The following is a 23583-nucleotide window of genomic DNA, read 5'->3' on the forward strand; positions in this document are numbered from 1 at the left end:
TGGTTCTAATGAGCTATGACCTTTAGGATTAAATTATTGAAACGTTAGGGATCAAACACACTTAGGTGGACCGCATTGAAACATATTACCTTGCGTGAACCTGTCACAATCTATTACGCTCGTTGGTGTATTTCATATGAAATGTACCTACTGTTGTCAGCGGTTTGCGTCGCAGTGCTGTCCATTATACAATGACCTCAACTTATACACACTGGACTTGTGATTGCCGACCAGTTTTTGATGTAACTTTATTTTCGCCATTTTGGCGCTGATAGCTATAGTGAGTGTCATGTGAGCGTACTCAAAACTAAGTGTTAGTGATAAGACGACTGTCACATAGTGTCAATATTAATTCCAGGTATACGCACGGTGAGCCGCTTCCAAAACGGAACAAAAAATAACTCATTTTGTGTGGCACACTTCTAGCGTGCTTGTATATTATATCCATTTCAGCGCCGTTATTGGTTGTGACGTTTACCTTTTTTTGTAAAAGGTCAATACAAATAATTTTACTTTAATGAAACAATAGCCTGAGGGACTAATTTTGATTGGAGCTTGTTGTTGTTGAATGTACAGCTTAGCAACGTCGATCATGAAGGAGTTTTTATTTCAATGAGACGATATGATGGAAGAATTTTTAATTAATATATACTATTTATTTATTGAATCCTATATTTAATTAATTTGTAAGTTAAATTTAAGGTGTAATAGGTAAATATGAAAAAATTTCCATAGTAAGATAGATTAGTGTTATAAAATTAGATTGATAAGAAATTCAAATTAACATTCAGACATACTGCTGCAAATGTGTAAAAATAAAATGTTATCTCACCACATTCAGACTACTTGAAGGTGAATTGCCATAACAACTTTGAGCCAAATTAAAATAAAATGAAACAGAATATAATATAACAGTAATAAGTACCTATCTTCAAAATTAATGTCATATGTTGTCTAAACTATGAAGAAAATTATAGTTACTTTTTGGAATAAAGAAAATATTTTAATCCTTTTAAATACCATAATTTTTTGTTTTCATTTTTTTTAGTATTGTGTTTGCTTTACAATATTTTAAATTATGTATGATGGATATCTACGTTTGCATCTTCTATATACCTACGTAGGTACTAATTGTGATTTGAAACAATTCTTCTCAAATTGTTTTCTTGGTTTCTAGATTTTTTTTTTTTTAAATACATTGGTACATTTATCCTAAATGATGTATTTATTGATTATATTACTGTAAAACAATTATTTCAATTCAATAGTAACCAAGAACCAGAAAATCAAAATGTACATTTTGATTTTCGTATCTGATGGATTTATATTTTGCTACGTAGATGGTTTAGACTATGATCAGGCATTTTGGGCTATCCCTGAACAGTAAGATATGGAACCTGTGTAAAATGAAAGGTACCTATAGTAATAATAATTTTGGTATGTATTATAGTCCGTACAAAATGATTTCTCACGCGCTATTTTTAACCCCCGACCCAAAAAGAGGGGTGTTTAAGTTTGACGTGTGTATCTGTGTATCTGTTTGTAGCATCGTAGCTCCTAAACTAATGAACCGATTTTAATTTAGTTTTTTATGTTTGAAAGATGGCTTGATCGAGAGTTCTTAGCTATAATCCAAGAAAATCGGTTCAGCCGTTTGAAAGTTATCAGATCTTTTCTAGTTACTGTAACCTTAACTTGTCGAGGGTGTTATAAATTTATAATTTACACTTGTAACTCTATGGGTCAACTGTCGTATCAAAAGTAGGTACGGTTCACTTTACAGTAAGGACTAAAATCGTACTTTTGACACGATATTTGACACATAAAGTTAAAATGGCGCGTGAGAAGTAATTTTTTACGCATTATATTGCATTTCATTTCTAAAAGTTCAATCGTGGGCTATATTTTTTGAATAATTTATTAAGTGAAAAGGTTATTTGTCATTTGTTTTAATTTTGAGATAAATAAAATACAGAAAAAAATGAATGAGCTGAACTTAGTTTATGATAGTGAATTACTGATAGTGCATATATATGTATATAAAACAATTTCATTTTTATACGCTTGAAATACTGATAAAAAAGCAAGCGTGTAAGGTTTAGGTAACTATATGGGCACTTAAATTGCTCAATACCTACTTTAATTTTGTACTTGAATTAATAACTTTGCTCTAATAATGTTAAATAATGCTAATAAAACCTTTTATTTGAGGTAGGTTTCATATTTGTTCGTAGGGTTGCCCCAACTGCATAAAAATATTTCGTTTCATTCACAATAATTATATAGCTCTTTTACATAGCAAATAGCTACGATGTACAAAGTAATGTGTTTATTACAATGTAAATAAAATTATTCTTCACTATGTTCATATCCGTATTCAAACAAAAGCATATTATTAATATTTGAACCCAAAATGACAATAGATAAAATACCTAAGTACTAGACGGCAATTCACTGAGAAAATACCTGTTGTAACAATCTTTTTTAGTCTTAGGCAACCTAAGTTTCATATTTACTAAGTACATGCACTGGTAGTTCCTTTTTTGTATATATTATACAAGTACAATATCTACTTATTATTATTATTTTTAATCATATCAATATGATTTCGTATTGGCATAGGAGACGCAACATTCAATTACACGGAGAACAATATAGACTAAGAGCCCGCGAGGGCCAGACCTTCGTTATTTTATGAAAGCTGAAAGTTTCTCTGCGTATCGTCCTATTGCGTAGGGAGGAACGATCAGCGACTATGAACTTTAGATCGTGGTGGCTTTGGGAGATAACAGGTAACAAAGGTATAAAAAATCTTTCGTCAAAGTGTTGTCTATTTTTTATATTTTCTTCGAAGTAGTATAGAAATCACGTTATGCATTACACAAAGTATCGTGGCAACCCCCTGCCAAACACCCTTAAGGCCGTTACACACCAATTGCGTACACGTGACACGTGCGTAGTGACGCGCGTAAACCCCTAAAACAGCGGGTTACGCATACGTCCACGCTTTACGCAAGCGGTGGTTTCATACAGTTCCATACATTACATAGTACGCGCTACGTCTACGCATACGCAACGCTTATGCAGCCTGTGTGAACGAGCTATCAAACTTTAGCAGCTTATAAAATTTCAAGCGCGTCTGGCAAGGGGTTTGCCCGACATTAGGAGTCTGGCAAATGCATGACGTCATTTCTAATATTATTTAGAAAATATTAAAAAAAATTATACTTTGACTTAAGATACCTTTGTCACCTGTTATCTTCCAAAGCCATCATGATCGAAAGTTCATAGTCGTTGATCGTTCTTCCCTGTGTCGGGGACAATACGCAGAGAAACTTTCAGCTTTTATACAATAAAGAAGCTCTGGCCCTCGCTGGCTCTCTCTCTAATAGGTCGATGCTATATGAAAATAACAATCTAATATGAAATTGAGAAATAGTTTTTTGATTTCATAACTTTAATAGGTACCTAACTTTACAATAATTATCTACTCTCATATACAACAAGCCAGGCGATATTTCGTCTTGCGATACGAAGATCTCCCGTCGGTAAATGCACCTATATGACGAGATCAGTGTATTGTGTGACATCCATCTATATGTTCTCCGCATATTTAATGTGTAGATAATTAGAAATAAACAGGGGCTCTTAATACAGATACGCAACAGACATTAAACTGGATAATTTATTCATGTGACTAAAATTATTACGATCTGTTAATAAAAATATTTCCAACCTAACCGTTTCTTTATTTAAGAACCTTATAAACCTACTTTTAGAAACGTTATTGTACACATAAAATAATACAAAATAAGTATATACCTAGGTTCGAAGTAGATAAATATTTTCTTGAGAGATATAAAAATAAGCGCAGTGGTGTGCATACACAATTTTGGTGTTGTGTTTGCACACACCGAACGCTGAACCATCTGCGCACCTAGAATCACGAAAGGTAAGTATGTAGGTCTTATAGCACAAGTACAGGAATAAATCTGAAAACCGCGAGTTTGTTGTTACATCATTTAAAAAAAAATTAAAATGCTTCGATTTTCAAAATAAAATAACTATACCAAATGGGGTATCATATGAAAGGGCTTTACCTGTACATCCTAAAACAGATTTTTATTTATTTTTATGTAGGTGTATAATAGTTATTGATTTATCGTGCAATATGTTGGAAAAAATACCCGAGTACGGCACCCTCAGTGTGCACGAGTCTGACTCGCACTTGGCCGGTTTTTTTATGAAATAGAGTACACAAACAGTTATTCCTGGCATGGAATCGGTTAATTTAAGTTAGAGTAACCGATTTTTTTTGAATCTGAAACCAAGCAAATTATACCTACTCCAATCGAAAGCAAGAATCATAAGGAACAACAAATAAGTGTTGGGTTGCCTAAGGAAAACCATTCAAGTACCAGGATTTCACTCATCTGATGGTAGTGATAACCGAACTAATTTGATACCTTCTAATCGACAGTAGGAAGCATAAGAAAACTTTAAGTTCCCTAGGTAATTAATTCGTTCAAGAGTCAGAGTTTAAAGTTTCAAACTCTAGAAACAAAATCTCAACGCTGCGCTAGCGCATAGCGTTCTGTACAATCACGAACATAATATTTTATTCTTTCGTTTTTTTTTTTAATAGCAAAGAGTTTCCTCGTCGGAATCTATTTTGCTAATGACAAACGATACTGTGTAGGTAAGTCGATTCCGGAAAACCTGCATCAATCATTATTACAATTGCAATTGTTGTGATTAACTGAATTTTTAGTCTTCTTGTTGCAACAATGCATTTTAGCCAATAGGGAGCGAGTATCAACCAATCACAGGTGACTGTGATCGTCACACCGGAGCTGTCATTTTACCGTAATCGAGACCGTTATCGTCTGCAACGCTTACTCAGCGATCGGAGTTTACGAAGCACGCAAAAACTAGCAGACGGATTTGGCTGAAATTTGGAATAGAGATAGATAATATCCTGGATTGGCACATAGGCTACTTTTTATCCCGGAAAATCAAAGAGTTTCCACGGGATTTCGAAAACCCTAAATCAACGTGGGCGAAGCCGCGGGCATCGGCTAGTAATACATAAATACGGGCAGCGCTAGCGTTGCGTGTTCGCGGCGTCACGAACGCTATGCTGGTGAAACGCTAGTGTGAAGAGGCTCTTATATTGCGATCTAAAGAGAGTAGTTTGAATTTGATCCGGCTTTACTTATAGAGAAAAAGCTAGCGCGTGCCAGACCTTCGTTATTTTATAAAGTTTAAAGTAATTTCTCTGCGTATTGTCCCCAGCACAGGGAGGAACGATCAGCGACTATGAAATTTGGATCATGGTGGCTTTGGGAGATAACAGGTAATAAAGGTGTAAAAAATCTTACGTCAAAGTATAAAGCCTTTGAGTTTTAGCTGCAGATATCTTATTCAGCGCCGAACCATCATGAACATACCTATTTAGCACACAATATGTGCTACATGTGTGAAAATAGGGATTTGATAGTTTTGGACGTAGGTACCTACGTGAAATCAATTGTGCGTACGAATATCTACTTGATGATATAATAAAAAAAGTTTTGCAGCGTTCAGCTGTATTACTAGAAGAGGGGATTTTCATTGTTCAATAATTCTTACATGTAGTTCTATTGGAGCAAGAAATAGGCCCCCATGCTCGTTGCATGCGTCGTTTAATTTAAGGATTGCGTTCAGAAGCTAAACTTTAGAATTACGAGCTGTCACATAGGCGCGTCCAGGAGAACTTGAGTTATGTTGTTTTAATTAAAACAATAAATAAGGCGGGTCGGCAGCTGGGCCTTTGGGTGGTCCCATCGGATTCCTTATTTGAATGCCGGCCTTTATCAGTACGGCGAGGATCGGTACTAGGTACGCTTCCCAAGTTCAAAACGTTGCGCACTAGAGACTGGAAGAAGATTCTATTATTTTCCTCTATATTTATATTTCAATCAAAAATATACCTACCTATATAATTCTTTTTTAAATATATGTCGAAAATTGCAGAACCAGCAGGATTCGAACCTGCATTTTCTGAGAGAACCACCCGATGCCTTAACCATTAATTAGGCCACAGTTCGCCTTGAAAATTATTTAGAAATTTCCTTCAGTGTGGCCGTAAGACACTATCATAAAAAATTATAAATAAAAATATACTTAATAAAGAAATTCAAAAATACTCCCACTAGCACTACTAGTTCAATTAAAATGCCATAAAATATAAATAGAATAAAAATAATACATATTTTATGTATTCAGATCTATCTGTACTACTTAATTTCAACTTCTTTGTATTATGTAATGTATACCTAATTGCGAATTAGTGTTTCGGGTTTTCCCAGACGCAACAATAAAGCAACGGGCATGGGTAAGCAATTTCGACATTATCAGTATTATATTAAAGGTGTGAATGAACATTCTTATATTACTTTAAGCGGAGATAGCATCTGGGCGCTATTCGATGGGTCAGAGCTTCAATCCCGGGTAAGCAATTCCATCTTCGGATTTGGTAGTAAGTAGTACTTTTAAGCAATTCAATTTATATCCCTTGTTTTAATGTTAAAGGAAAATATCGTGGGGAAACCTGCATGCCTGAGAGTTCCTCATAATGTTCTCAAAGGTGTGTGAACTCTGTTAATCCACACTTGGCCAGCGTGGTGGACTATGTCCAAACTCTTTTTATTCTGAGAGGCGACCGTGGTCAGTAATGAGTTAGATATAGGTTGATCAGGGTGATGATAATGATGATACTATTAAAGGTATCCTAATACCTAACTACTTACTTAGTCAATAACTTAAAATTTAAAAAACCCCCGACACAAAAATCTCTATAAGAAAACTAGAAAAGAGCTGATAACTTTCAAACGGCTGAAGCGATTTTCTTCGATTATAGTTAAGAACACTCTCGATCAAGCCAACTTTTTAAAAAAACTAAATTAAAATCGGTCCATTCGTTTAGGAGCTACGATGCCACAGACCCATACACAGATACACACGTCAAACTTATAACACACCTCTTTTTGGGTCGGGGGTTAAAAAGGCGATGACTGAAGGGGCACATTGCAGAATAAGTATTATACCTATCTATGTATATTATGATATCTAAGGTATGTTCATACTCGTACATTAGTCATGTACTTTGCCTGATATTTTTATTTTCATGGTGGTGACTCCATCTTTGCGGATTTCTGAGGGCCTGTCTTTGTTGTGGTTGGGTAAAAACTGGTCTTGCGATCTTGCAGGTTTGCAATCCGGTAGCCACCATTCAAGGGTAAAAGAGATAAAATATACGTTGATAGTATTAAATTGAAAAGGACAGATATACTGATTCGATTAACGGGACGACAACTTTTGGAACTGACTTTGGCGCAGTTTTATTTTATTTACATGGATAATTCTTGGAATCCAATAAAAGCGCTTCATCGATTTATGTCGCTCAGTTCCTATTTACTTGGCCAGGAAATGCCTGGCTGGTGATTGTTTTAAACATGAAAACGTCAACCAGTTTTGCAGCGTCGCTGCCGCTCTCCGATAGCCGCTGCGAAGATAGCTATCGAAATATTGTAGAGAATGCACCCACCTATAGGTTTTTCTGGATTTAAAAAGATGTAAGTAGAATTACTAGGGTTTTGGAATGGTAGGTATGTAAGTAAATAAAGCTTACGCCTCATAATAGTACTAACAATAGGTTTGTAATATGAATTTCGTTTGTAGTTTGTAGGTAACTTCTTACATGGAAACGTACACAGTACACACCCTTGCCGTTTCAATCAATAAAATTATTCACCTGTGGCTGTGAGCTACGAGTATGTCACCTGAAGATTAGCGTAACCGCAGAGCTGCCAGTACCTAAGTACTTTCCTATTTCGTATTTTTTTACATATTTTGCTTTAATTTCGTAGTTTGAGCAGTGATCTTGAATTTAAAGGTGTTATTTTATAAGGATTAATTTTAAGAATTTCTTAAAATTAAAGACGTTCTTAAATATTAAGCGTTGTTTAATTTTTTTTTCCGTTACGCTCATTTTAGGGTGTATAATCCAACAATGCCAAAACTAAAAATATGTCGTGAGTAGAAAAAAATATTTTTTTTAAAAATTTTTTCCTAATATAAAATACTTATATGCATTAAATGACTTTCATATAATTACAATCGAATAAGGTCTAAAGCTCATTTCACACGTGACATTTTGAGATCAAACCGTAGCAGCAACTAACTGTTTTTTTTTCGTGCTTATAAACGATAGGCGCACGCAATGTACCGTGCCATTTCAAACGTTGGGGCACGGTAATATTATTATCTATAATATACATAATATTACCGTGGTTGGGGCGTTATATCCACATTTGGTCTTGTCAAGCGATTTGTACAGTCGAACAAATAAGGCTTAGACAAAAATTACTATTCCACTTTTTCTAATCACAAATGTTTGCATCTAACCTCAATGCATCCAAAGCTCTTTCAATCTAAGTACTTACCTACGCTATCAAGTTGCGAAAACTTGTAAAATGATCAAAAACTGAAGCCAACCTACGTTTTTTGTACCCAAAGAAGAATAACAATTTTTTCTGTATATATGTTTGTGTGTGCAATAAAGTTTTCCAAATAAAGAAATAAATAAAACAAATACTTAGCTATATTTATCTACATATTTACTCATTTAAAGGTAGCATGCTGAGAAAAAATATTAAAAAACTCGTTTATTTATTAAATATACATATTATTATTATATTCTGCGATAAAAGGTACTTGAGGAGATATCACAGAACCTATACTACCAATTATATTCTATAGACAGCCCATCTAGTGGTTTTTGCCCTAGTTGCGGCCCATTTACTCGTATGCCCGGATGCGGTAACTTAAGACGCGACCTATTTCTGTGTGATTTTTTGCCGGCGCTCGTAGTTTTGTAGCAAGAATCATTTTGATCAAGAAGAGCAAAAATTGAAATAAAACTCGACTATACGCATAATCAGAATGTAAGTCATGTTTTACGAATCAGTCATAATTATAGTATGACTAGCTGATGCCCGCAGCTTCGCCCGCGTGGATTGGTCAGATCCCCTGCAGCATCAGGATTGAGGAGTTGGACTCCAAATTTTTTATGAAACAATGTCGCAAAGTTCCTCTATCGATTAAAAAAGAAATGACGCAAATCGGTTCAGAAATCTCGGAGATTTCGGTGTACATAGGTAGAAAAACACAACTCCCTTTTTGAAAGTCGGTTAAAAAAGTAGCCTATTTTACGCCCTGGTCAATCCTCTACTTGCCTGTGAAAGTCCCGTCAAAATCGGTTCAGCCGTTCCAAAGATTAGCCTTTTCAAACAGACAGGCAGACAGACAGACAGACAGACAGACAGACAGACAGACAAAAATTTTAAAAACGTGTGATTCAGTTATGGTATCGTTCAAATAACCATATGAGCTTAATATGAGGTAGTTATTTCGAAATTACAGACAGACACTCCAATTTTATTTATTAGTATAGATTCTGGGCATGAAGTCATAAGTCTTCGATTCTATAGTCTTCGGTGGTTTGATCGAGAGTGTTATTAGCTATCTAAGAACACTCTCAACCAAGCCACCTTTCAAACAAAAAAAACTAAATTAAAATCGGTTAATTCGTTTAGGAGCTATGATGCCACAGACAGATACACAGATACACACGTCTAACACCCCTCTTTTTAGGTCGGTGGTAAAAAACTAATTGCAGCCCGCAAAAAATTTGATTCGAATTTGGAAGTCGGTGTAGTAATGTCAGGATAGATACCATCTAAAGATTTTGTAGACTGAAACAGGGAAGACGAGTGAAGAAGCTTATCGGATCGATAGCTCGAGGTAAGTACCTACCGTTGCATCCACAGTTTACACAATGAGAAGTTTGCAAAATGAGTGGCTGAGCGCTGACTGTATGAAAACGGATATAATTTTGAAATCAAACTCAGCTCATTTTCATTGGTCTTTAGGAAATGTTTTCAGGGCCACGGTGATTCCTAAAACAGGTGCCATGAGGTTGGTAGATAAGGAAAATCAAAAAGGGAAGAAAGGAAAGTACACGAAATTGACTGACTAGAAACCGTCATAAACTAGTAAAGCCACTATGTATGTCATCTGCATAAAGTGCAGAAATTCTTTGTAGGGCTGAGTTGGTTCCGAAAGAATTTTTACATTTGCCATATTTCATTTCAACTGTATTTCATTTTTATTTCCAACTGTAATATTTGGCATTCGGCGTAAAGTAAATAGAAGCGACAAAGAAATCATAGGGGTCGGGGCCAGACCTTCGTTATTAACCTCCGACCCAAAAAGAGGGGTGTTATAAGTTTGACGTGTGTATCTGTGTATCTGTGTGTCTGTGTATCTGTGTATCTGTCTGTGGCATCGTAGCGCCTAAATGAATGAACCGATTTTAATTTAGTTTTTTTTGTTTGAAAGGTGGCTTGATCGAGAGTGTTCTTAGGTATAATCCAAATAAATTGGTTCAGCCGTTTAAAAGTTATCAGCTCTTTTCTAGTTTTCTTGTAGAAAAGAAGGTTAGATAACCCTTAGGTTCATAATATTCAAGTGTGAATTGACAAATGTCAAGCTGTCAAGATGGACGTTGCCTAGATATACATAATTATTTATTTGAAAATGATGTTTTGGAAAACTCAGATACTTTGGATCGTAGGCGCGGAATAGTCAAAGAAAATCGGTTCAGCCGTTTAAAAGTTATCACTTATCAGCTCTTTTCTAGTTACTGTAACCTTCACTGGTCGGGGGTGTTGAAAATTTTTAATTTACACTTGTTTTCTTATTATTAGTTTCCATAATGACAAAATTGCGTCTAAGCAACCGGTTGAGCTTTCAGTTACCCATTCGATGTAGTAGGTAAATTGTCACATTGATAATATTGTTACTAACTACTGTGTAATAACTTTTATAACTTGAAAAGATTAACTGCTGAGTTCCTTGCTGGCTCTTCTCAGTACAATCTGCTTACCGAATCGGCGCGGAAGTAGAGACACAGACGTAGCATATGATGTACATACGTACACTACATAAAATAAATATGTATGTGGAGTTCAGGGGATTTCTAAAACACTGGGCTTCCGTAGTTGTTACGCCATGCTGTGTCGTGAGTTTTCTAATGAATTTACGGATCGGACTGATTTTCGAAGATATTTTGTGAGGGCCATCATCTAATCAACCCATCGCTGACTCACTACTGAGCACGGATCTTCTTTCTGATTGAGAAAGACCATAGTCCACTGGCCAAGTGCGGATTGGCCGACTTCACACACCTTTGATCACAAGTATAAACTTATATAACGTGACGTTATATTTTAATCTCTTTTTATTTCTGATGTCGATATTATCAACGACACAGATTGTGGTTGACCGAAGTAAGTTGACGTGATCACTGAATCGTTTGAGAATTATCTATGCAAATTTATGAAACCCATACATCCTATATTATAATAAAACCCGCCAAGTACGAGTCAGACTCACGCACCGAGGGTTCCGTACTCTGGTATTTTTTCCGACATTTTGCACGATAAATCAAAAACTATTACGCATAAAAATAAATAAAAATCTGATTTACAATGTACAAGTGGCCTTTATAAGATAGCCCAGTTTGTATAGTTATCTTACTTTAAATTCTACAACATATTTTAATATTTTTTTTGTGATGTAACTACAAATGCACGGTTTTCGGGTTTTTTCCTTTACTTGTACTATAAGACCTACCTACCTGCCAAATTTCATGATTCTGGGTCAACGCGAAGTGCCCTATAGGTTTTCTTGACAGACACGACAGACGGACAGACAGATAAACAGACGGTCAGATAGACAGATAGATAAAAAGACAATAAAGTGATCGTATAAGAATTCGGTTTTTCTTTTGAGGTACGGAACCCTAAAAAATATGTCAATCCCTCACTTATTTGTATTCACGCAGCGTCATTCATTGTCAGGACTTCTGACACAGTACCATCAAATCACATCGATTAGTGGTAAGTAAATCATAACTTTAGATTTTCCGAGCTTAGATCCAATGAACTAAAACGTAAAATCGTAAATTTTAAGTTTGGAGGACTGGTTAGCAAGATGTAAATAAAATAAATATCTGCAGTCTAATCGGTCTGCACCTGTATGTAGTCAAAATTCCATGGACACGTACAAAGCGATTTGCCTCCTCGTTTCTTATTTGAAATGCTAGGATATGGAACGCTCTTCCACTATCAGTTTTCGCCTCCACTTTTAGTGTAGGCCATAGAACACCACGGTGATCAAGTGTGGATTGGGAGACTTCACACACCTTTAAGAACATCATGGAGGACTTTCAGGCATGAAGATTTCTCATGATGTTTTCCGTCACCACTTACCTCCGGCGTATTGCTTGTAGTATGTATGTCCATTATTGTAGGAAAAAGCAAGTGCTACTTTATTGCCTAAAATGCACATAACTCCAAAAAGTTACGAGTAGAGGTGCGTGCGCGGGATCGAACCCCAAACCCTCTAATAGGAATCTGATGTCTTCTTCACCACTAGGTCATCACCGCTTTCATCCGTTACTGCTTGGTAGGTAAAGTATGTTGGAAATCAATGCAGCCACCTTCGAGACCTCACTAGGTAATATTAATTTGACCATGGCTCCAAGCAGATAAAATCTATATCACAATATTTTGGAGGCGGCGAGAGACGGCGATACCTTCTGTCAGGTGAACTCAATGAATCAAACATAATTGATCGAGCGCCGAGTTGATCGTGCGATGACGTTGTCAACCCTGTCAACCTGTACACGGGTTTTTGTCACTTTCGTGTACGTCGGTTCTTTTTTTAAACGTCTATGCTTGGGCGCACGATGTTGTCAATGCGTTAGGAAATAAAAAGGAAATAATTTTTTTTTTCTTTGCATTCCATTTCCAAATTCGAGTTGTTTTCGTACTCTGGAGGCACAGTTCACTTCTAACAAAACGTAGAGGCTAATGCCGTAGTCCGCACCCCTGTCTAGGCTTAGGCTCAGAATACATATGGGGAAGACACCGCATCCGCGCTGTGTCTGCGCAGGCCTTAAGTTACACCTTGTAATATCTCTCAAATCAATATCAAACCTATCACATTGTAATAAAGAATGCTTTGTTATACATCATTCAATTACTGGTTTAGTTTTTTTCGACACGTGCCGCCCTCTACTGCCCTATTGTTACGGTCAAAAAACAAGCCAAAACTCACGTACTTTGTACCCCAGCATATTATGAACAAAATAATAAGTAGGTATTCTTTGAAATCGGTGTAGTTTCAATAGGTGGAGTACCTACCTAGCTATTATTTAGTTAACTTTTGAATTTTTTAATGATAAACTCGTGGGAAAGTGTTGTAATTGACTATGCGATGCAAGGTCTCGGTCTAGTTTATTAACACCTTGCGCATCCGCCTGTCTGTTAGTCAGAGCTTAGGTCTTATGAATTTAAAAAATGTAATGTAACCAATTAATGAATTATCACAATTTAGTAGGCACTTTAATGATTAATGAATTTCATTGAGTAAATGTTATATAAGTGCCTAGGTAAATTACGCAACATAAAATAAAATGTTTAATTCATAGGTATCTTCAAATCAAGAGTGAATAGGCAACTTCTAGGCAAGCGCGCTTCACTTAGGTTGCAAGCGAAGCGCTAATCTATATAAAAAAAATGTAGGTTTGAACTGTCTGTGTGTGTCAGAACTTTGATGTACCCTATGATAGGTACTACCATAATAATAATTTAAGTACATTGTAAGAACTGTAATGTATAAGAATAGAACGTCATAACTTAGAAATAAATGTGACCTCTTAATTATTTTAATTAATTAAACTAGCACGTACATCAAGATAAAAATGTATTTTGGGCGGTTAAAGAACACCTGCATGGTTTTGACGAGTCAAACTGGCCCAGGAGTGCACTGGGCGGAAAACATAATCTCGTTTGCTTATTGAATCATTTTGTGTGAAATAGCTGATCCTGCACGTGCGATACGTTTTTGATTTAATTACTATTTATTTCGGGCATTCGGTATGTGGTTTATTTTCTAGAAAATATTACAATGAAACTCAAAGCTGACCTTATCTAATTACTGTACAAATGATGTCCACGTGGAATGATGCCAAGTGTACTGGCTGCATTTCCGCGTTGGACAGCCAGGCTGACCCTTTGCGTTCTTAGATGCGTTCGCACATCTTTAATCTGATTATGTCAAAACTTTTAACAGTTATTGTCGACACTTGTTGAAGGCTTCTGACAAAGGTGGCGTACAAGTCGTATCACAGTGCATACAAGGAATTAGCTAGTGTTTAATATTTGTATGAGGTCTAATAAAATAAAAAATGTACCGAAAAACAAATATCACATAAGCAGTTCACCTTTGAGAGTTAAACTTACAAAAGTTTTCGCTAAATAAACACGTTAAATCACGTAAAAACAAATAATCGCACATAGAATAGGGCACGCGTAATGCACGCGCCTTTACAAATAATACTCGATTTCAGGCGTACAAAATGCTCTGGAGTATGCCCGTTGCCGACAGTGAATGAGGGAAAGCCGACAGGCCTTTCTAATGAGCGTGTGCCTTCCGTAGGGTCGAAATCTCATCCCTCGACGGGCACCCCGTTGCGATTCGCATCAATCGAGACTCACTCCCACTTAGGATGTAGTCGTTCCCATACAATTAAGTAAAACTAGTAATTAAATCGACTTTATTTTTCCTATAGTAAAAATCTGCCTAGAACAAGCTGTACACGGACCGCTTGAAGCAATCATGACTTGTGCTTCACCCGTTTCAGGACAGGCCGTGGATAGCGAACAACAATTTTCCTTTCATTGTCATAGACGAGACTGAAAATCAATGCTCAAGCGTGTATGAAATGAAATATAACTATATATATAACTACCTACATATATGTATAATATAACTTATGCCACTATACTTACTCGTATGATGATACATGCTGAGACTCTACCATAGGTTCAGATTCTACTCAGAAGAGCTGGCATATCGATGGATGATTCATAGGCTGGTACATGCAGTGACTTTTATGAAATCAATGAAATGAAATCAAAATTTAATGAAACAATAAAAACATTTTACACAAGTGTAAATTAAAAATTTATAACACCCCCGACAAGTGAAGATTACAGTAACTAGAAAAGACCAAAAAGACCTGATAACTTTCAAACGGCTGAACTGATTTTCTTGGACTATTCCGCGCCTACGATCTAAAGTATCTGAGTTTTCCAAAACATCATTTTCAAATAAATAATTATGTATTTAGGCAACGTCCATCTTGACAACTTGACATTTGTCTATTGACATAATATTATGAACCTAACGGTTATCTAACCTTCTTTTGTACAAGAAAACTAGAAAAGAGCTGATAACTCTTAAACGGCTAAACCATTTTTTTGGGTTATAGCTAAGAACATTCTCGATCAAGCCACCTTTCAAGCAAAAAAAAACTAAATTAAAATCGGTTCATTCGTTTAGGCGCTACGATGCCACAGACAGATACACAGATACACAGATACACAGATACACAGATACACAGACACACAGATACACAGATACACACGTCAAACTTATAACATCCCTCTTTTTGGATCGGGGGTTAAAAATAATATCATCCATGCTTGATTATTGTCTGTCATTTGTTTTTAAAAACTTTCGACCTACACATTCACATATACCTATTCTTTAGTGATTAGTTCATAGCTTTAGTTTTAAGTTTACATGTGATATCACCATTACATTGTTATGTCATACAAACTCAATTTATTAACAATCAAAAAGTGTACAATGGTACCCATTTTAAATGGGTCATTTAAAATGTTGCTATGAATCTTTGCATTTACTCCAGTACCTATTGTCTAAAAGGTGATACTATAATAGTCAAGGTATACGGTTGGTACCGTAACCTAGGTTTATGTTCTATGCGAGCAAAAAGACCTCACCAGGTTTGTTTTGTAATTTAAAGCACTTTGTAAATTAAGTGTATCTTTATTTGCATCTGTGTGATTCTGTAATCTTTCCGCGGCGATGCGCAGTGATCTTGACCGTTGCCTTGTTTGCGATGGAAATCATATTATGGGGAGTATCTACTTGCATATAATTATATATAATAAATATATATTGCGTAGTAAACCGATTAATTTGTGTTACTACCTTGAAATGTACTATAGTGTGATAGCAATTAATATTTAGTAAATACTATTATGTAAAGTATAATTGAAATCCATTACTAATATTATAATTGCGAAAGTGGTTGTCTGTCAATCTGTCAGTCTATCTGCTAGCTTTTAACGACCTATCTTGATTTTGAAAAAAAAAATTAGATACAGAGTTAGCTTGGAGTTTCAGTTACAAGGATTCCCCACGGGGTTTATTAAATCTGATAGGAAGTCATGGGCATCATGTAGTATTGTAATTCTATTATGTAAAGACTTTTTCGGACAAAAACATTCCAATAACTCCATGTAGACTTGATGTAAAGCTTGTTATAAAATATACATCAATTATCATGTAACGAGTACCTACCAGCAGATTATCATTCAACCAATACTACCATTAACCTCTCAAACCCTGCTAAACAGCTTGTTTATGTTGATCGAATCACATATCACTCGCGATCGCGTCTATTCTATTAGGCCTCGCTAATCCCCCCTTATTTGCAAAGGGATCCGATTACACGGCCGAAAAGGAGTTTATGTTCAAAAAAATAATAAAAACCGCTATAATAGGCACGTGGCGAAAAATAATAAAGTTGGCAAAGAGGTTGGTAATGAAGAGAGGCGCGTGACGCGGCGCGTGCGGTCCGTGCGCAGTCATTAGTGCGAGCGCGGGCGGCGCGACCGCAGCCGGGCGGGAGATCACGCTGCGTTGCTTTTCAACATTTCTGCTTTTGTACCCACTTTATACTACCTAGTACCTACTAATACCTGCTACCCAATACCTACTACCAACTACCTAATACCTACTACCTAATACCTACTACCTAATACCTACTACCTAATACCCACTACCTAATACCTACTACCTAATACCCACTACCTAATACCTACTATCTAATACATACTACCTAATACCTACTACCCAGTAAATTATTTGACGACTCAAAAGCGCTTGTAAAAGTCTATTCTATTCTATTCTACGTATCAGTAGTGGGATAGTGGCCGGCAATGGGTGCTCAGTAACATACCTACATAACCTTCTTCCTGACCTTATCCTAATACAAAACTTCCTGGCGATACAATCAATCCTGTTGCCACATTTGACGAACTCCCTGGCGCAATGGCGAGCGCTGTGGTTCTATTAGTGGGAGGTCCCAGGTTCGATTCTCGGCAGGAGAAATTTGAAATTTCTAAATTTTTTTGGTCTGGTGGGAGGTTTCGGCCGTGGCTAGTTACCACTCTACCGGCAACGCCGTGCGATTGCGTTTCAACCAATCAGATTACGATCGTGACATTGTACTTGTCATTCTACCGATATCGAGCTGCTGGACTATGAAAAAAATTGCACTCGCAGCATGCCATAAATATCAAACGACCCTATATTATTGCCTTCCAAAACGAATCTTATATTTCTTATGCTCTGTAAGTCATATAAGTATCATGCTTTTGTATCCACAAAATAAAGTCAGCCCAACTGAAAGACTATTTGAACTTAAATTGTTCAGGAGTTGACATTGTTTGTATTAAAGGCAAAATATCTTGAGATAGTAATCTTTTACACCACACCAGCCTACTTCAATCAAAGGCAGATAAACGAGACATTTTGTAACTAAGCGCCGGATTTATCATCCTCGGCCCATCTAAAAAAGGGCTATAAGTGTTGTAAGCGATGATGACAGTTCGCCTCGAAATTCATTCACACGGAATATGATAAAGATGGCCCGGGCCCAAGATAATACCCTTCATAGGAACAATAGGCAGGTGTCAAAGACACTATCTACGTTTATTTTTATTTTTATCGAAAACAATAAAATAAACCGACGTTTAAAGGTCGTTTATATTAATTTCAAGTTGAATATTCATTCCGGTTCAGCATAATCATCATGATCAACCCATCGCCGACTCACTACAGAGCACGGGTCTCTTCTCAGTAAGGGTCTCTTTTCAGAGAAGGGCTCGGCCTACACCACGCTGGCCAAGTGCAGTTTGGCAGACTACACACACCTTTGAGATCATTAGGGAGAACGATGACGAAACGATGTTTTCTTTCACCGCAATAGCGAGTGATATTTTATTTCTTAAAACGCACATAACTCCGAAAACTAGAAGTGTGTGGCTCCGACCTCCCTGATAGGACGTTCTTACCACTAGGCTTTCGGTTCATTCCGGTTACCACTGTAAAGTTTACTTATAATCGAATGTAAGTTACATGGTAAGTACCTACAGCATATTATAATTATTTCTGTACCATATTCACTTATCCGAGCTTCTATATGCTTTGGTATATAGATAGAAAAATTAATAAAAATAGGTCAATTACTAGCATTGACACTTAGATCCGGGTACATGCCTAGAAATTATTTCTATCCCGGGAAAATAAAGCATTCGTATAAAAAAATATTAAATCCACGCCGACGAAATCGCTAGTTATATGATAAGTCTGTTGTCCCCATTGATTCTTAACACCGGTGGCACCGTGAAATTTGTTAATATTTTATATTATTTGCCAACTTGCTATGCACAAATACTCCTAATTGTTTCCACCCCCTGGTTTACAGTTTTTGTATAAATGTTCTTTGCTTTGTATTTGTCTGGGAGCGTGGTCTAATTTATATCATACCAGCGAGTCAATCTCAGTTTTTTGTCTAATAAGTATTTTTAATCTTAGAAATTCACAAATAAATAAATAATTATGATTTATATTTTTTATAAATACATAATGTTTACTCGTCCGTTGGTAAATTAAAAAATGTGAGCTCTCAAGTTGCAATACATATTAGCGCATAGTCAAAGCCATACGATACAACTTGTATTAAAAGTTTTAAAGCAATTGTAAATGTTTAGAAGTAAAATATAATGTTGTCTATATTGCAAAAGTAACATAGCTCTAACAGGTAGAATCTAAAAGAACTAGATGAATTTGTCCACGTGGATTAGGGTTCTTAAAAATCTAGTCCCGGCCCTGTTTAAAAATTAAATACGCTATGATTTTCCGTGTTAAAAAGTAGTCACTCCAGGTCAATAACTATACTAATGCAAAAAAATGACGTTGATTTGTCAATCACGTCAATCACGTCGTAACAGAGCACTGTTACGACGTGATTGAAGGAAAAACCAACAAACCAGCAAATAAAGACACCAACAAACGAACCCACTCGGTTATTTATTCCCGCTTACCGGAAATAACTTGTACCACAGATTCAATGCAAGTGTTTAGTCGACGTTGAAATATTAAAAGTAAGGGTTGATGTATTTACGGATTGTTAAAATTGGAGAACATTGTTTGGTTTTATTTTTCCCTTTGTAGTTTTGAATGAAAACAATAAGATGATTTTTGTGCAACGGTAATATTTGCTGCCTGCCCCAATTGAACTACTTGAATATTAGGTAGATTGAAAAGTTCGTGGTCGCCCATAAAAGTAGTTCCTATATGTTTATCTTATTATTTCCAATAAGTTCATGCATGCTTTGGATGTCACAGTGTTTGTTGGTGCAAAACCATAAGGTTTTAAGTAAAAGCGAGATAAGTCAGACCTAGTGCGGCGTTTTTGGAAAATGGAGAAAATTGAACAACATGCGGACACATTGACTATCTGTGAGATTACAGACACTTGTGTTATACAAATTATTTATTATTAACGAGCTCAGTTTTAGGACCTTATTTACATTTAAATAATAATATACTTGCTGAAATGTAGCAAATGGCTAGCGGATCGGTTATCATTTTCTTTTAATATTTAGGTAGGTTTGTATTATTCGCTTGTATCATCATAGTTACATATTTGCTGACAAATGGGCTGACCTCATAGGTCAGATCCTGCACTTTTGCGAGAATTTGTAGTTTACTTATTAGATTATTGACGTAACAAATTTATTTTTAATCGTGTAATTTAATTAGTGTAATTGGACTGGAATGTCCGTTCTAATTAAATAATTAAATAAATAAATAGTTTAGGTCATTTCACGTGCTTTTTGTATGGTTTATAATTATGTAAACATTCACATATGTCTAAAAATAATAAACTTTATGCAAAGTTCTAATTAAGTATAAACTTTTACTGCCTTTTAAGTAGTAAAGTTAGCTACTTAACGCTCTTGCAGATATTACATACGACAGTTTTTTTCGGAATATGTATACTAATTCTGAAAATTAGATTTTTCTCGAGAATTTTTATCGAATTCGAATATGAAAGGGATAGCAAACAGAGCAGCTATCTGCTGATTTATAGCAGTTAACCACTTGTTCTCTTGTTATTATATTATTATACTACAGGTGTTTATTAGCAACATAAATAAATCGTTACCAATAACATTGGGCACATAAATACATTATCGGTTGGGCAATCATGTGCGACGCGCCCCCAGTTGCCTTGCCTCTAATTGGCAAGGGGATGGGGATGATCACTGACATATGTCAGACCCTGACTGAATCATTATTTTCAATCAGCCGTAAAATGTGCTTGTCAAATTTGCACTTTACAATCATAAAATTTATTTAAAAAAAATAAACATGTGGGTACTTATGTATCTTTTTAATGAGCATCAGTTTTCGCATCCACTTTTAATATAGGTATCTTCAAGTCTTGTTCAAGTGTGAATAGACATCATCTAAGTAAGCGCGCGAGCAACTTAGGCTGCATCGATACTTGCCAGAAGGTCTGATTCTGATTGCAGCCAACTGCCAAAGCCAACTAGGTATAGGTATGTAACTATACACCTATAAACTAAAAATAAATAAATAATAATAATTAAATCCATATTTTTGTAAAATGGAAGTCTCCTATGAAGCATGTTGCACCTATTCTACTAATATTATAAACACGAAAGTTTGTATGTATGTATGGATGGATGTTTGTTTCACGCCAAAACTACTGGATGGATTTGATTGGACTAAAATCTGGAATGAAGATAGATTATACACATAGGCTACTTTTTATCCCAGAAAATCAATGAGTTCCCACGGGATATAATATTATATCCTAATGCAGATATAAACTTAATTTGTCCGCAGTCTGAATAAGCCGATGTTTAATTCATAACTTCTCTTACAGAAATAGAAGTTCTTTATTTGTACGATGTGTGTTACAAAAGACGATACTTAGTATATTATTACAATAGCATACCTACTAATTAACTTTGTATACCTACTCCAGTTTTTTATACTGAAGGAACATTGCCAACCTCAGTTGCTAATATAAAAAACTAAGAGGACCAAGATCCGTCAATTTATGATAATATTATGCTTTAATGAAAATTGTTGAACTTAAAATATTTGCATTGCCCTAACAATGCAAGATATATTTTGTGGAATCAATTCCAAAGTTGAAGGGAATTAACACAATTTAGACATTTTTGGACATTGCAACGGGGAAAAAAATCGACGTGATTTCTTGCATGCATAAGTTAGAGACCTAGAAAATGATATTTTCAGAACAGGATTTTTAGAAACCTGACCCCACGTGGACGACCCACGCGGGCCTCGTGTAGCAATAAAATATAGTTTCTTAGATAATTCCTTGCACTAGAAATACGTTATATTTGTCACGACACTACACTATGATGAATTGAATCAAGTCTCCATCCACGTCCGTCGTCATAGAAACTCACTAGAGCGTTAAAGTAGCATAAAATTGACAATAATCTTGTTAATAATACTATCAGTTGAAATCTGATGACAGGCTAAAATAATATAAAATAAAAGACAGATAATTCAAATGAACAGGCCTATGAATAAAATTAAAACTCTTTTTAACTTTGTGTTTATCAATTATTGTTTATTATTAATATTATAAATGTGGAAGTGCGTCTGTCTGTCTGACTGCTAGCTTTAAACGGGTCGTCCCTTTAACCGATTTTAACGGGAACAAGAATAGTTTATATCTCAATTAGTATAGACAGGGACACAGACAATTTTTTATCTCGGAAAATCAAGGAGTTCCCACTGGATTGTTAAAAAACCTAAATCCTCGCGGATGAAGTTGCGGGTACTATTTAGTAATAATAATAATAATTGTTGAGTTATATTTCCACCCCTTGTAAACAATGTTGTGTATTTTTTGTAAACTTGAAGTGCCTTTGTGCTGCAGTTAGCTCATTGTTATAAAACAAGGAGTCGAAAATAAACAGCATTAGATACAAAAATCCCCAAAACGCATTATACAAGTCAAGTACCATACATCATAAAACCGCTCGCACACTACGCAATTTGCCACTAATGAAGTCATTGTCACACCGACACTGCACTCTAACCGAGTAATTGTTCCATTCACTGAACTCAACCCTAGCGATTTCGTTTTATGGTATTCGCCTCCCGATATGATAATCATCGAGTTTGAAATATTGCTTGCCAATTTATGTTTGCTGGCGTGGTAATGATGTCGGTTGGCTTTATTGCCGGCTTCCGAGGCTCGTTACAGAACAAACATCGTTATCATTAACGATAGAGTGTGATTGTGACTCTAGTGCTGTTAGCTGTGCTGCTCGTGGGTTTTTGTAATTGAATTATGAGTCGCGCTCTCTTGCCTTCCGTAGATGCAGTAAAAAGCAATTCGAAACAGTGGGTGACTTAATGTGAAAAAACTAGAACACTCCATCACTCGTCCGCGCCATAAATTTTAATTCAAAACAAAACACAACAACTAAAATGCGGGATATAAAGATAGTTAAGTACTTTTATCTTTATGCAAATGTAACGTTTTAAGGCATTTTTTTTATCGTAGCGATCCGTTATCTTTTGACGGGCAGTAGGTACTAAAAGCTGGTACGGACTAGCGACAGGTGCGCGATCAAAGCGTGAGTAATCTTACTTGGGTGTATCATAAGTCACTGGGGTCGATGGTGCCCCATCGCACGCACCATGGTCCCCCACTGTACAGTACAGTCAAGCGTCGCACCGCTTGGAGCAGATTTTGCGGATTAGCCGCTACAGTGCCCCGTTCGCCATCTGATCTCTATGAAATGAGATGCGGAAAATGACCAGGGAATTATTTTGTTCGTATTTTGGATCAGCTTAGTTAAGGGGTGCGGCTAGACATGTTAATGATTTGTTTATCTGTTATTTATCTTTATCACCCTGTACATCTAGGCAGGTAAATACAAATGATTTACTTATATTTTATTTTTAAGTAACACAAATATTTCTTATTTCGCTGTTTTGTGTAAATATGGATAGCGTTCAAAACATCACTTGCATCCACGAGATTCAAAATAATATTTGTTCTTACGAGAAAATATCGGCAAATATTATATCATCATACACAGACTTCCATATTAATATTATAAATGGGAAAGTTTGTCAATCTGTCTACTAGATAGGTAGCCTAGGCTACTTTTGTTCCAGAAAATCAAAGTTTCCACGTGATTTTTCTAAAACCTAAATCTACGTGGA

At 35.9% G+C, this 23583-nt stretch overlaps 1 long non-coding RNA gene across 1 annotated transcript; it reads right to left on the reverse strand.

The window, feature by feature from the left end:
• Positions 1–1916: 1916 nt before the first annotated feature.
• LOC123880208 lies at positions 1917–13838 on the reverse strand. Its single transcript, XR_006799182.1, has 3 exons — positions 13826–13838; positions 11250–11258; positions 1917–3379 (listed from the first exon to the last, which is right to left on the reverse strand). It is a non-coding gene; the product is annotated as an uncharacterized LOC123880208 (long non-coding RNA).
• Positions 13839–23583: the final 9745 nt, after the last annotated feature.

The sequence above is a fragment of the Maniola jurtina genome, chromosome Z (assembly GCF_905333055.1).
Source record: "Maniola jurtina chromosome Z, ilManJurt1.1, whole genome shotgun sequence".
Lineage (NCBI taxonomy): Eukaryota > Metazoa > Arthropoda > Insecta > Lepidoptera > Nymphalidae > Maniola > Maniola jurtina.